This window comes from Leptonychotes weddellii, chromosome 1 (assembly GCF_054177405.1).
Source record: "Leptonychotes weddellii isolate Sample4059 chromosome 1, ASM5417740v2, whole genome shotgun sequence".
NCBI lineage: Eukaryota > Metazoa > Chordata > Mammalia > Carnivora > Phocidae > Leptonychotes > Leptonychotes weddellii.
This window is the reverse complement of record NC_138369.1, coordinates 45,983,942-45,998,648: the sequence shown is the minus strand read 5'-3', so window position 1 is coordinate 45,998,648 and position 14,707 is coordinate 45,983,942. Positions and strand designations below refer to the sequence as shown.

General features: G+C 41.9%; 1 protein-coding gene across 7 annotated transcripts in view; it reads right to left on the bottom strand.

Moving 5' to 3' along the window:
• The window catches only part of PPARG (peroxisome proliferator activated receptor gamma), a 123,305-nt gene that overhangs the window by 816 nt on the left and 107,782 nt on the right, over positions 1–14,707 (bottom strand). The window lies entirely within an intron of this gene.

Below are 14,707 nucleotides of genomic sequence, written 5' to 3'. Positions count from 1 at the left end.
TCATTCTCTCTCTCTCAAATAAATAAAATAAAAAAATCTTTAAAAAAAAAAAAAAGAATTCCTCGTATCAGTGAGGTCATATGATACATGTCTTTCTCTGATTGACTTATTTCGCTCAGCATTAACACCCTCCAGTTCCATCCATGTCGTTGCAAATGGAAGGCTTTTTTTTCTTTTTAAAGAAACACAACTTTGGTTTTATTCATCAACTCTTTTTAAAAATTCTATTTTGTTTTCAATTTAACTAATTTATTCTTTTAACTTCCTTTAAGTCTATTTCCCCCTCTTTTTCTAGCTTCTTGAGTTGAATGCTTAATTCATTTAGTTTTAGTATTTCTTGTTTTCTGATAGATGCCTTTAAAACTCTAAAATTTCCTCTGAGTGTCACTTTGGTTTCACCCTGCAGGCTTGGGTAAAGAGTACGTTCATAGCTCTTTCCTAAATAGTCTTACTATTTTGATTTCATTTTTAATCTAAGAGTTATATAGAATCATGTTTTAAAATTTTCAAGTGGAAAGTCTGGGTGTTTGTTTTTGTTTTCTAACTTCTATGTTTTCTTTTCTAATTTCTCAGTTTAACTAGCTCATTTAGGGCGCAGGGTTTTTGTACACCATTCAGGATACTCACCTGATACCATTCCAAATTTTTGCTCTTGAAGGCTATTCACCCTTGTTTTCTATTTTTATCTCTCTCCCCTTCCCTGTAAACTAAGGCACTGCATAAGGGCTTTTACTTACCTTTTATTTATTTAAAATAATTTTTAAAAGATTTCATTTATTTATTTGACAGAGAGAGAGAGAGCCACACCCACAAGCATGGGGAGCAGCAGAGGGAGAGGGAGAAGCAGGCTCCCTGCTGAGCAGAGAGCCCGACAATGTGGGGCTCCATCCCAGGACCCTAGGATCATGACCTGAGCCGAAGGCAGATGCTTAACTGACTGAGCCACCCAGGCTCCCTTAAAAAAAATTTTTTTTTATGATTTTAAGTAATCTCTACACCCAACGTGGGGCTTGAACTCATGACCCCAAGATCAAGAGTCACAGCTCTACTGATGGAGCTAGCCAGGTACCCTTACTTAAATTTTAATACCTTTCATCCTCTAGCCTCACTTTCTGAAATCATCCTTTTTTTACAGCCATATTAAGCTATTACCATACTAAGTCCCTCAAACATCCTATTTTCTGTCATGACTGTGCTTAGGCAGATTCTGTTCCTCCCTCCTGAAACAGTCTTCCTTTCCTTTCAACCATCTTAATGACTTCAACCTTTTATTCAAAATATGGCCTCTGTCACTTTGTTCTGGGAGCCCTCCTTGACGTTATCTGTTCCTCTCCCCTGTTCTCCCAACCCCCTTTCTTTGGACCCTGTAGCTCCCTATAAACACTTCAATCTCCATCATACTAGTAGATTACATTTATTGAATGATTATCATTTTCCAGACAATGTGCTGAAGGCTTTATACTCAATAGAACATTTGATCTTCACAATAACTCCATGAGGCCAGTGTTCTATGGAAGGAAAAATGAAGATTTAGAGAAAGGCATTAAATCTTGCCCGAAATCTGCCACTTCCTAGTAAATGGCAGAACTGAAATTTGAATCTAAGTCTGTTTAATTTCAAATGCTGTATTATAAGTATATTGTATTTATAAAGCATATTATAAGTACTGATTTTTCTTCTTTATGTCCCCTGCCAGGTCATGAGGTATCAGAGGGCACACTATGTCTTGATCATCTCTGAGCCTCTGGTAGAAACACAGGAAGGACTCAGTTGGCTAAGTTAATGAGCGAGAAGGTTGTTCTGGCTTAGAGTCCTGGATTGAAAAGTACAGTTCTCCTGGTTGGTGAACAAGCCTAAAGGCAGGATCACTACACAATGAAAAAGTCTCCTGTAAACAGTGTTTTCCTGTATGTAATAAACTCTAGTAACCTTTATCCACTGAGGTGAGGTATAGGAGAGAAATGTTAGCAGAGTCTCACGGTGGGATTTTCAGGACTCTAAACATTCTCTTAAATTAAGTTGCTTTTCATTTTTTTTTTCCTTTTTAATTACAGAAGGAAACTGGGCTGATTTCTTTTTTCTAACTTCTACTTATTCCATTGACTGGAATAAGCATACTACCCCTCCCCGCCCCCCCCCCCCGCCCCGCATTTAAGTTTGGAACCATCAGCAAAAATCTCAGATTCTACGAATGAAACAAATGATGTAGTCCTGGCTTAGAGAATCATGCCCCTGGAGGACATGCGCCTTTCTCACAATTGCCATACAATCATGAAAACTGTGATGCTTTAGCCCCTGACAGATCTTGGACTGGTGCCTTTGGTTTAATGATTGCGGCTCCTCTCCCTGATGAATGTTCCAGATTTCAGTGGCCCGCAGCTATGCAAATGCATGTGCATCTGAAGTGGCAGCATTTTGTGTGAAGGCCACTGTTGAATGTGGCTCCTCCATGGGCTGGGACCCCACACCCTTGTGTAGAACCTCTGCTCACTGGGGCACTGGCTCCTTGGAACCCTATCTCCTTCTTCCTTCCTCTTGGGCAGCATCAGTCAAAACTTCTGCTGAAGAGATTACATTAATCTAGTAGGTTTCATTTTTCGTGACAGCTCAAACAACCAAACCCTAAAATGCAGCTGATCAGGCTTGCTGGAAACACTTGGCTTCAGTGCAGTATAATGGAACTGGCTCCTTTAGGAGTGGAGAAGGATCTGGTTTGGATTTTCAAATCCCTCTTTGGCAAGTTAATTTTTTTTATTATGTGACAGATGAAGTTTGGCTGAACGGCTGAAATTTTGTGGCCACTGATTTATATTTTCTCTAGTGAAAAGTTAGATCATTTACAGATCTGTCCCTGTCCCCTTTACTGAGCCTCAGTCAAGGCAAAATGGAGTGCAGTTGAGTGGAAAAAGTGGCATAGTTTAACCAGCTCTGTGACCCTGGGCAAACCGATCAAAGTCACTGGGCCTCAATTTTCTATTCTCCAAATACATAATTCACATAATTAAACTGGGGAAATACACTCAAAATGTAATTAGAAAAGTATATTAACAGGCTTACACTTTAAATTTAAAACACTTGGCTTCTTTAAAAAACTAAAAAGCTTCCCTTAGTCTTAAAGCAATCCCTAGAATCAAAGGCAAAAGGGATTTGTCCGGGTTGCTTGACACCTTCTACCCTGCTGAAAGGCCTTCCCTCTCCCCTCTCCTCTTTCTCCTTCCACACGCATTCAAACCCTTGCTGAGCTCAGCTGGACACCACAAACGTGCCGCAGCAATCTGTGTAAGCACCCAGAGCTGTCCTGGGTCTTCACCCTTCCCTCTCCACTCCCCAGTGCCTGCTAAGATACTGCTTTTAGAAGATCCATCTGAGATCTTCCTGCACCTTACTGAGAGTCAGAGTTGAGGTCTGGAATTGGATCAGGGTCAAAGGACCCCATTTACTGGCCTAGGCTGCCTAGAAGACCCTTTTGGGAAAGTGAGTGTTGACTCACATACTCCAGAACACAACACTCGAGGAAGCTGGAGTCAATTACTGGTTCCTTACTCCCAGGCTGCAAAGAATTGGGAAAGCAACCTTTCCGGTCCCCACTCACACAGTGCTGGAACTGATTATAGAGGGCGGCTGATTATGAGCAAACCTACAAAACTCCCATAGTATCCAGATCTGGCTCCATTATGGGGAGAGATATCTAAAGACTTCAATTCTCTTGACCCTCCTGGGATCTGCCCCCCTGGGCCAGGCATTTCCCGAGCACAGATTTTCTCAGGAGGCTTCTGGGGGGGACCAGAGGGCACCAGGGGAGTCTCCTGAAGGAGAGCCAGAAAACCCAAAGGGGATGGTTTTGTCTCTATTCTAGGGGCTGCTGTTGACGCTTTTCCAATCTTTGTCTATTGGCTTTCTGATACAGACTAATCTGAAAAGGATTGTATCCAGGGGATTTAGGAAAAAAAAAAAAAAGTCTGAAAGCTGGGCAGCTGTAAATTGATCCACAGACAATGAAAGATCTTAGTTCAGGTGCCCGGTGAAAACCAAAGGGGAGGTAGGGCTTCCTTTTAACACTTCCTCTCCAATTTCCTTTATTCCATTCTTTCTAAGTTCACAGATGTGTTAAAAAGAGCAATGGATTTGGAAACAAAGACTTGATTTGAGCCCTCTCTTCCACTTAGTTTCTTTGTGACTTTGGACAAGTCCTCTAATCTTTCTGGGTTTTGGTTTAATTTTTTAAGACAATAGTATTTCATAAGGTCGTAGTGAGGATGAGCTAGGTCAAGGAACCCTGTAAGATATTAATATTCTCTCGGTTTGTTCAAATAAAGGCAGTTTCCACCGGGACGGGGTCAGGAGTGTAAGCTGGGGTGGGCTGGCACATCACAGTGAGGAAGGGAAGATTTCTGAACTGATCCTGGTAAGAGCACAGACTCAGGAGCACAAGAAAATAATTCCTGATGCACGCTCATGTTTGAGGGGTTTGGGCAGGTTCTCATTCTTGTGGTTGAGTGCATAAAAGCAAGACAGTCTAAGAGCAATAAGACAAGGAAGCCACGGGGCCCCAATTCACTTCTTCCCTGAAGTGCTGGTGTTCGGGATTCTGCAGTACTTTTCTGATCAAGCAGAATCATGGTGAGCATTAGGCAAAACTGTGAATTCAGCCAACTTTATCTTTAGTAAACTGTGGTATGGCCTGTAGCAATTCCCTCCCACATTCCTACCTTTGGGAAAAAAATAATGTAAGAAAGTTTCACATGTGTTCTTCTTCTCATAGTTAAATTTCAATTGGAGCTGGATGGAGTGCAGTGATTCTCAACTTTGGCTACACACTGAAATCACGTGGGGAGATTAAAACCCCGCAAATGAATACCTGGGTCCCATCTCTAGAGATTCTGATTGGCTTGGTCTGGGGTATGACCTTCAAGGTTTTTAAAAGCTCCCAGGTGATTCTAATGGACAGCCAAGAGTAAGCACTACTGGCTTAGTGAGAAGCAGTTGGAATCCCAGCCTTAAAACTTACTTGCTGGGTAACCTTGAGCAAGTTCCTTAACCTTTCTGTGCCTTGGTTTCCTCATTTAAAAAATGGAGTCATAAGAATAATGCAACTCATAGTGTTGTTGGGAGGATTAAATGAGTTAATAGATGGTGAGTGCCAGAGCAGTGTCTGACGCATAGTGGGTAGCTATTTCTATTTATAATATCACTCGCATCTTTTTCCTTCCTACCTTTCTTCTCTCACTTCTCTGATCTTCCTGGGTCTCTATCTTTCCTGTTCTTTCTCCCGTAATTGTTCCTTTCTTCTCAGCCATCTCTCCACTCCCCCTTCCAGATGTTTTTCCCTTTCCACTCCTGGGCCTGCACCTTGCTGGAGATTTGGTATTAGGAATCCTAGCAGGGCAAACCTAAATTAATCAGAAGACTGCATGATGGATGATTTTAGGAGAAATGCAGTTGATGGGTGGCTATCTGGGCAAGGGGACAACATAACCAGGAGGTCTTGTAAACGTGTTATCAAACAGATAAAGATCTTCTGTAACGAGCACATTCTGCTGTGAACCCACATGTAGTCGGACAGAGTCCTTCACTCTGGAGTGGGTTAACATTCTAACATTTCCCTTCTGAATGCTTTTTCTGTCTAAGTCCAAATGACAACCACTCCTTAAAACAATAACACATAGGATGTAGTCAGGATGGGGAAAGGGGGTGACCACCACAATGAAACCAACCCAGGTAGTATTTTCTTTTATCTGCCCATCGAGTAAACCATTCTACACCAACTTCCCTCATCTCAAACACCCAACTGCCACCCCCAAAAGCCACCTCCCCAACTACAACAGGGGACACAAAGATATTGTAATGAGGTGAGTAGTGCTTTCTTCTTTTCTGTCTTCAAAGCTCTTTGCATTGCTCAATGGTACCTCAATGGAGTGAAATGAGCTTGGGCTCTTGTTTTATTTCCAGGTCTTTTAGAATGGAAATTTTCCTCAAGCTCTCTGTCCTGCCCTTGGGAAGTTATTGTCTTTCCTGTCTCTTTTCACCCCCGGGGGGGGGGGGGTTTAAGGTCCCCTTGTTGTTCTAAAGGTTGCTCAATGGAAGCTCAGCCATGTGGTTTGCTGAGGGTTCTCTGTGTCAGCCCAGGACAGCAGTGTTCTTCCCTTGAGCTGAGGGATAGAGATAAATTCTGCTCCTTCCATGTCCAACACTGGCTCTGAGCAGGACTGGAAATGGGGCGTGGGTGGGAGGTAGAGAAGGCTGGAGAGGAAAGAGAATGATTTCTTCTTTCTCCTCAAGCCTGACACACTCCTCCCCCTAATCCAAACCCTCTTCCTTGCTTCCTCAACCTCTAGAAATGCCAATAACCGAACATAAAACATAGCCAAGTATTTGTTCTCTGCAACTCTCGCTCAATGTCTTCCTTTCCAATGTCTTTGAGAAGAACCTGTGATCTCAAAACATAGGTGTGATCTTTAATCTCCAAATATGACCTCTCAACACATAATGTCCCAAACTTTATCAGAACCTTGGGAGGGTGGAAACTCACCACACTCCTGGTTTCTCTATCTCCTTGAGGGGCCAGGGGGCTTAGAGTTCTCCCCTTAGCTTGTCAGGCCTCTCCCTCTTCCTCCATATCTCTTTCCCTTAGGGTTTTTTTTCTCAATCCACAACTAATCCCTTTAAAGTGATAGCTGATAAAGGGATGAGCTTGTATCTCCCTAGGGGTATTTATATTGTAATAAGGGATTTTAAGAATGACTATTGGTGGAATTGTAAGCAGTCTGACTGGCAAGATTGCGTAGAGCTACTTCAAATTCTATCATACAGGGGGAAAGGGAAAATTAGCATTTATTGTGTGCTTAACATGTCCCAGGCATTGTGCCAGAGGCTTCACATAATGTTATTTCTTTTACTTACAATACTGGTAAGGAAATTAGGGCCCAGGGAGGTAAATAATTGAGTGAAATCACACATCTAGTAAGTCGTGGTGGGGGGTGGGGTCTGAACTCAGGGCTGTCCCTGTGATTCCAAAGCTTTCCAATGCCCCCATCCCACCTCTTCTGGTTTTCTTCTTTGTGAATCTGGCAAGACCCTTGAAAGGTACTTTCCCTGGGAGTGCATAGCTCCTTCACAACCTGCGTTGGCCTCTCTGTGATGAGCGACTCGAACCCGTCCTGAGTTTCATTCTTCCTCACTCGCAGATGATCTGTCTGAATGTCTTGGTGGATTGTGCCAGTCTGGAAGGCTGCCTGGGGTCACCCAGAGTTTAAACACACATTGTGAGAACCCAGAATGATAAAGTGCTCCAAAAAGCGGCCCACTGACTGACTGACTGAACCTTTTCCAAGACTGCTGGTGAGGCGATAGGAATGACTCAGCAGTTTGGCTTTCAATCCCATGTCTGTCTCTGAGGTCAAGTACAATCGTGCGCTCACTCACTGAGATGATCCCGGCCTACCAGGCCCAGGGTGAAGAAGAGATTTTACTTCTGAAGCAGTCACTGAGAAAGATGCTTCTATGTTCTACAAACAACAAAAGCCGCCGTGCGTGTGTGTATTTTTAAGTTTCTCAGATGATTCTAGTATGTTTCATTTTCTCCCTCTCCCCCCATCCCCCCGCCAGCCATCTGGTTTTTAGAATTTGCGTGCCAGTTGAGAACTCATAGATAGACCTCACCTTTGTCTAAACCAAGTCCACAAAGTTATTAAAAGAGTGAACTAATGGGACATTTCTAGATAACACTAATTGAGTCATTATTCAAAGCCATCCTAGCCACCTGACAAGGGTTTTCCCACTGGTCATGGCACCATGGTGGGAAGAGCAGAGGAGAAGAGTGTCGTACGCTATGTAGACACACTGTAGGTGCCCATTACAGATTTTTCAGTTAATAAATGAATGCCATTACTCTCTGACTCCCTCATGGCCCCCATGGGGGACAAGAACCATGTAATAACACTCGTCCACTGTCCTGCTCAGAGCTTAGTCAGATGAGAAATCAGATGTCCTTGTTTATTCTCAGTATCATGAGAAAGAAGTTAGAATAACAACTTTTACCACCTAGGCACTAGCCTGAGTCTTGTCCAAAAAAACTGTATGGATAAGAGAGCTGCATATTTCACTCACAGAGGAGAGGAGAAGAAAGTAGGCCTATTGGTGTTCATGGTGTTTTTAATACCTGCGTTTTCAACTATTCTGGGTTTTGTCTCCTCCTGGTCAACGAGTACGGATGATGCTAACAGACAGAGAAGATGTGGGGGCCACTGGGTCCTGCAGAACCAGAGGCCTCCTTAAGCTGGGGTTTCCTCAAGAAAAGTGTAGGCCACTCAGACACCTGTCCTCTGCCCTCTGTTCTAGAGAAGTGCTATGCCGTCCATTCTAACTTGCAGACACAGTTCCACAGACAATGGAAAGACTACGCATGAGCTGGAAACATCCTTGAGATTGTGAAGGGCCTTGAGGGATGGGGAAGAGAGATGGAATACTCAAACTCAGAGTCCTCAAACTCTGTGCCCGAGAGCTGGCGTGACGCATTTGCCGCTAGAGCTGAATGAGTGTTGTTTCTGACGGGCAGGAAGAAATGAAGTTAACAATTTTAAATTTCTCTCATAAATTTCTTCTGCAACCACTCACCTCTATTAGAACCTGGTGTAAGATGGTATCTGATGAAGTGCAACTGTATTCACTTAGTTAACTTATTTTTTGCAAGAGTGCTACACACAAGTGCCATTGTTTCCGAGGCCCATGCTACCTGAACAAGTTTAAGAACACAGCACCAGTCTTCAGTGTCATACTGGGCTCCGTTCCTTCCCACAACCATTTTCAAACCTAGCGCGTCATTTTGTTAGGTTAGAGCAGTGTCTCGAGAAGGCCTTTGGATATTGATTAGGTAATATCTAGACCACAACCTGAAACTTATTGACTGAAATATTTGGAGGCAAATGAAATACGTAGTTTTTGGTAACTGCCAAAGAACTCCAGGACCAAGGTAATTAACTGGGGTTCTTCCACATCCCAGTACACAGCAGGGCATCAGTCTGAAGGTCAGAGAGACCTGGGTCTGAACCTTGGCCTCACCAATTAGTGGCTCTGTGACCTGGGGCAAGTTGCTTTATCTTAGAGCTCTAAACTTCTATTTTCTCCATTTGTAAAATGGGGATAACAACAGACTTTGCAAAGCTGCAGGAAAGGTTAAACAAAGATTATGAACATATGTAAAGTGCTCAAGTATATATTCTGGCATATAATGAGGTATTCGATAAACAGTGGCTAGTATTACTATGAATATTTGACTATTACGCATTCAACAAGCATTTATTAAGTATATTTTCTGGACTGGATGCTGTGCTTTGATTCTGTTCTATAGAATCTCTATCTATATACACATACAGAGTCATGACCAAGGGTAAGAAACAGAAGCCTCAGGTTACTGACCTGATAGAAGTAGGACTAACCCAATTGTCTTAAGAGCATCAACTCTTCCTGGATCTGCAAATGTACAGCTATGAGAACAATTCCCCTTTCTTGTGCCCTATTCTCCCTGCCCCCTGCCCACTCAACAGCAGAAACACACATGATCACTCCAAGAACAGCTGTCCGAAGTTGCTTCACAGAAAAAGAACATGGCTAGGATTGCTGGAAAACGAAGGAGCTGCTATAGAGGTGGTTTGCATAACCAAGCCAGACTCAAGAGGGTAAATGAGGAGGCTGATGAATTGCCATCTGTGGCCATTGTATCAATATTTACAGCTTCTCTGTCATTAAAATGGCGATGGCAATCTGCCTCAAAAAATATATTATAAAACCCAGTGAATTTCCTCCCCCATATCTTGGAAGTTTGGGAAGAACTGTAATGGATTCCAAACTGTTTTGAATTAACAAAAAGAGCTTTTTCCTGTTGCAGAGTTCCAGCTGGAACCTTCCTATGCTTTTCTTCACTGAACAGCAAATGCTCAAGGAGGCAAAGAGTCCAGTGGAGTGTCCTGGGGCTTGTCAGTTTTACTGAGCTTTACACTTGGCTTAGGTTGCTGGGTCGTTCTGGGAGTTTGCTAGTGTGGCTGGCATGGAACTGTGGCCCCGGAGGCAAACCTGCCCTTGCTGGAGGCAGTTTTATTACTCTTGACGCCACCCATCCTAGAGGGAACGAGGGAAGCTGTTACTTATCACGACTACTGAGGAAGCACTACCTCCGAATTATGGGCCCATACCTTAGGGGATACAGTGAAGGGAGCACAGGTTCCGGCCACCAACACAAGTGTGAGGAGGGTGACCACGAGGCATTAGCCAGGTGGCAGGGGACAGGGTATGTGGCAGAGAGGGCACGCTGAGGTGACAGGACACCTGGTTTTCAGCCCCAGTTCCACTGCTCACTAGCTGTTAGATCTCAGACAAATTGCTGAAGTCTAGGAACCTCGCTTTTCCTTCTGTGAAATGGGAATAAAAATATAGGAGAATTGTCAGGATCTAATAAGAGAACATATATGGAATGCTTTTTAAAAATGTACACAGTGCTGTCCTTCGTCTGATTCTGGACTGTTGTTCTTTGTAGTCCCATTTTTTTTTTTTTTCTTGCCTTGAGCTCAGGAGAGAAAGAGAGAGAGGAGAAAAACTTGAGAAGAACTAGGTCATCTTTCTCAGCTAGCTTGGTTTGAGAGCTGAGTAAACAGCAAAGATGCTAAGCACCAGGCCAATCTAAGCACCAAATCTCACCGGATCAGCAGTTTCTAGGGTTGAAGTTGAATGACAGTGATCTTAACTATAGCAACTCCAGTTTCCTCAGCAAATACTTAGTTGGGTCAAATCAGGTACTTTCATCCAAAAAAGAAAAGAAAAAATCCCCTTTAGGTCTTCTGGGGATGCCTTGCCCTTAATCTCCCCAATTCCTTACCATCCCACACTTACAAGGGGCCCATCTCCCCATCCTTCCTTCAGTCTAGGGTCACGGTGCCTTCAGTCTTCTGTGATTCTAAGCCTAGCTCAGAATGAGGTCAATGGGACCCCTGCCAAAAGCTCTTTTTCTGAAATCACTAAAGCTATCTATAGACTTCAATGTAAACTGCACAAAAGAAAATGACCACTCTTTGTTAAGATTAAGTAGGATCAGAAATTTGTTCACTGGATCAAAGCCTCTTGCTTACATGAATGTTTTCCTTCTGGAAAACCCAGGATAGGAAAAGAATTAAAACTCATTGAGAAATTATATGTCATAATCTAATAAACCACAATCTGGGATACTGACTTCATCTACAGATGACTGGGATTCTGATTTTACTGGAGTCTAGTCTTTGGACTGGAAAAGACTTGAGCAGTTCTTTCTCTGGCCTATACCCAACTGGCTTCTCTGAGTAAAGAAGAGAATCAAATTTCTATGTGTTGAGCAAACATGGGGTCCAGTTTATTCATTCTTATCTACTGCCTGTAGGTAGACTTCATCTACAAAAGCAAACTTTGATCAAGGAAGGATTTGCCTTTTGTGATACGGGAACTAGTCAATGGTTAATTCTATTTTTTTTTTTAAGGAAGTCTAAAATTATTCACAGGGTTTTCTTCTCATAATAACCACAGGGATAAGACTTTAATAATCTATGGCTGGCTGCTACCTTCAGATTTCTTTCATTGTTGTGAAGATCCAATAAGATCTGGATATTGGCTACTGTTAAAGCAGTCTGTATGAGACCAAAAGGAACTCATTTATATGGCATCTACATTTAAAATGTACCATTTTTAATTTTCATAATTAAAAACCAAAGCCTGCAGTATCTGTTAAATTGAATCAAACTATGCACTGTTATTTTTTGACCAACTAATGAAAAATTTAAAGCCTAATAAATCGCTGGTTTTTAAATAAACTTGCTTGTGAGTTATAGGCAATAATGGCTTTTTTTTCCTAGATGAAAACACCCTGTGGTCTCATGTGCCCATAAAACAACATTGCTCACTGGGGCGCCCTGGGTGGCTCAGTCAGTTAAGTGGCCAACTCCTGATTTCAGCTTAGGTCATGATCTCAGGTCCTGGGAGAGAGCACCACATAGGGCTCCGTGCTCAGTGGGGAGTCTGAGGATTCCCCCTCTCCCTCTCCTCTGCCCCTCCCTCTGCTTGCATGCGCGCACTCTCTAAAATAAATAAATCTTTAAAGAAAACCAAAAACCAAAAAACCAACACTGCTCAAGTTCAAAAAGTCCAGAATTATGACTGTTTCTTGTGTAAACCTTCCCTGGCTAGCAATTAATCTTTGAACAGCTTATTTCAAATGCCTCCCTTAGTGTATCTATGGTGGGAATATAAACTGGTATAAATGTTGTGGAGAACAATCTGGCAATGATGTAACAAAAGACTTAAACATATTTATAGCCATTCCACTTCTGGTAATTTAGAATGAGAAAATAATTTGGAATTTGAACAGAAATTTACACTTAAAAATGTTCACTAAAACACAAATTTAGAACACATTTTCAACAATTTTCTAAAAAAATTTTTCTATATTCTCCTCTATAGGTTTTTTGTAGTAAGTGAGCAACCATAAATAAGGAGATAATTCAGTATGTAATGGTCCTTTAAAAAAATGAGTATTTTACAGTCCTTAAAATGGTAGTATGTATACATAGATATGTAGCACATGCATAGAAACTTTTCAGGAGGAGACATAGGACTTTGTTAATCTCATTTTATTCTGAGGACAGAGACCTTTAATTCCCATTTACACTTTTCTGTACTCTTTGAATTATGAAATGACCATGTATTACTTTTATTTTCTAAAAATTAATGAAAAATATTAACAAAGAGTATGTAATGACATGGGGAAAATGACTAAGTGAGAAAAGGAATATAAATATGGAATCTAGAGTATGCTTGGGAAAAATCTTAGAAATATATTAAATGTTAATAATTCTATTTCTATTCATCATTAAAAATAAAATGTGCCTCAAAATATTAGCTAAGCAATAACAACTTGTTTTCTCATCTGGTTTTTCAAAATTTAAGCTTTTTCTCCTAATGAACCTCAAATAAACTAGAATCTCATTCTTCTTTGCTGAATTAATCATGGGTCCCAGAGGATCAAGGGTTGATCTATCTAAGTAGAGTCTGTCAAGATATTAAAATATGTTGGATAGTAGCTTTTGTTACATTAAACATAACCCCCCAAAACATCACTTTTAAATGAGTGGCAACTTGACGCTGCACAGAGGCTCCAGGGTTAACCCGCGTGCCGTATGCCAGCTCCCTGCACCCGAGTCATGTAAAGGGTAGGATTACTGTAGACTCTGGAGCCAGACTGCCCGAGCTCATCATCCTGGCTCCGCAGCTTATGTTTGCTGGGTAGCCCTGGGCAAGTGATTGAACCCTTCAGTGCTCTGGTTTCCTCGCCTGCAAGACGGTACTTCCCTCACTGGGCTGGAGAATTAAGTGAACGCGTACTACATGCTCAGAACCCTGCCGAGGACACAGTAGGTACTTAACAAGTGTTTGCTAGCATTATTATTATTATTACTAATACATGATGCACCTGATTTCAGAAGCATTCTGCTCTCAAATAACTGGACAACAAAGGAGGGCAGAGTGCACCATGTTCTTTATAATATCTTGTATAGTTAGACACAGTTTACATCTAGAGGACCACCATCCCTCCCCCCATCAGCTTTCGCCAACAGAGGATGTTCTGCCAAGTGCACACAGAAAGCTCACCCGAAGTCCATTTCAGTAATGAAAACTCATTGCTTAAAAACAATTTTTATAAAGAGAGACGACAGTAAAACTTTCTTCTACATAAGTTGGAAATGTGTGGAGAAGCCAATGAAAGTAGCATGTAGTATAAAACCTGGCTTTTGGAGTCGGTTAGTTAGATCATGTACTTACAAGGCCAAAAATACAATGAATTGCTAAATAACTCAATTTATTTCTCTGCTCTGTGCTCTTTGGTTCAGATTGTATTCTTAATCATAGCCACCACCTCCCAAAGGTACCTTAAGGGAAGCCATCAGAGAAATCTACCTGAGGGAATAGTTAGAAGTCAGTAGATAAATACTCCTTGATTCCTGATATTAGGAAAGCAATTCAAAGTAATATCTTCCTGATGGTAGGGCAGTAACTTTCTCTATGCCAAGTGAGCACCAACTTAAGCAAAGTTGTACATGTCATTACTTAAACGACATGAAGAATAGATTGGCCTGAAGGGAAGGGCAAGAGAGAAGGGAAGGGAAAAGATAGGGAAAAAGAAAATGAAAAGAAAAAAAAAAAAAAAGAAGAGGGCATTTGCTTTTCATGTTTGGATTTGACTGGAAAAAATATTATGAAGGATAAAAGAAGAAATGCCTGGGTTGCCCACAGCCTTCCAACAGCAAATTTATGATCCTCTCTCCTGGTATTTTACCTGTGTAGTGATGTTCTCCTGGCATCATACCCCTCGCATTTTCTGTAGGAAAGTACAGTAAGTACAGAGAAAAGGGCGAATGCTGAGGAAAGTGAAAATTCTTCCAGCCATGCCACCACCGTCCCACCCTCTTCCACGGAAGATCGAAAGATGGATCTTACCTCCACTGAGAATAATGACGGCTATAAATATTGCCAAGTCGCTGTCATCTAATTCCAGTGCATTGAACTTCACAGCAAACTCAAACTTGGGCTCCATAAAGTCACCAAAGGGCTTTCTCAGGCTCTTTAGAAATTCCCTTGTCATGAATCCTTGGCCCTCTGATATGAGAACCCCATCTTTATTCATCAAGGAGGCCAG